The 1403-nt window shown below is 30.1% G+C and overlaps 1 protein-coding gene across 2 annotated transcripts in view; it reads right to left on the reverse strand.

The window, feature by feature from the left end:
• Positions 1–379: 379 nt before the first annotated feature.
• Positions 380–1403, reverse strand: part of LOC119585797 (L-lactate dehydrogenase-like) — a gene marked incomplete at its 5' end in the record, with an annotated part of 7965 nt that continues 6941 nt past the window's right edge. For both annotated transcript variants that reach the window (XM_037934517.1, XM_037934516.1), the window contains 1 exon segment: positions 380–1255.

Raw genomic sequence — 1403 nt, forward strand, 5'->3', positions numbered from 1 at the left:
GACTGTAAGTTCAGACATATCAATATGTCTGAATTTACAGACATAGTATCCATTCTACTGATCTATTTTCTCATTATGAGATTTATAATTAGAAATTTTCATATTATCTTTAAATCTGCATGTATGTATCATAATCAAAATGAATAGGGATATAAATAAAAATACAAAAACACTATTGTAGTGTATTATCACACTGTAGTGAAAAGCATATTAATGTAGACATAAAGAATATAATAGAATAAACTTAATACACTATCCAAAATGTGCTCAGACTTAGGCATGCTAATGAAATCTTCTTAAATAATTACATGTCCAAATATGCTACAACGGAGAATAAAACCTTTAAATTTCCATTATTGATTTGGGTAAGAAACAGAAATCACTTACTTTCCCTTTCAGGAATTTAATAATTTTATCACCTATATAAACTGCATTATGCGTGTCTCAATATGCCAGAAGTCACCATGAAAGTCAAACAGAAGTAACCATTAATGTAAACTCTTTTTATATCTATAGAAGAGAGCAATGAACAGAACAAAATCTCTATACTTTACTAACCTAACTTTGAATTACTGTATAATTTGTCTACTTAGAAAAAAAAAAAAACATTATGGCTACTAGTTTCATTGTTATATATTGATTTCTTAGGAAACACGATGAGAATTGATACATCAAAATATATCAGATATATTTGATAAAGAATACTGGTTTAGGAATTACATGTTTGCTAAATTTAATCAGACAAACACATAATATAATGCGTTCAGTGCCAAGATCTTGAGAATTGTAATACTGATCCCTATTACATAACTTATACTTTATTCTGAGAAAGGCTCTATAAAGTGTTGTTAAAATAGGCAACTTCTTATCAAAATCAAATTAGAGAAGGACTTGCAATTAAATAGGAGATGGAGGAATATAATTCTAAAGTTCATCACATATATCTGGCCTTTAGGCATTCACAATCTTATACCAATAAGCCATAATTTGTTATTACTCTATATGAACTCCTGAATACATAAAAAGCACATGCAGCAGAATGCAATATACACTGTATTGGAACTGCATATTAATATTTCATCCTTAGTACAATCAGGAACCATTCTATCTTCAAAATAAATATTTCACATTAGCAGCATGTCTTCCTTCTCATTTGGCAGTATATTCACACTCCTCGAATTTAAGTCCTTCAAGCAGTGCCACTAGCATGACCCCTTTCTGAACGTTCACAGTTGGGATGTTCTCTGGAGCTTTACTGTGGAGAGAGAGAGAAAAAAGTCATTAGACAGCACACTGGGACTACATTAATTAAGAATACCATCTAAGAATTCAACAAACAACCAATAAAATGCCTTCATATGATTCAACATATGGCCAAGAAGTGATTTTTTATTACATGCATC

This window comes from Penaeus monodon, chromosome 20, assembly GCF_015228065.2.
Source record: "Penaeus monodon isolate SGIC_2016 chromosome 20, NSTDA_Pmon_1, whole genome shotgun sequence".
NCBI lineage: Eukaryota > Metazoa > Arthropoda > Malacostraca > Decapoda > Penaeidae > Penaeus > Penaeus monodon.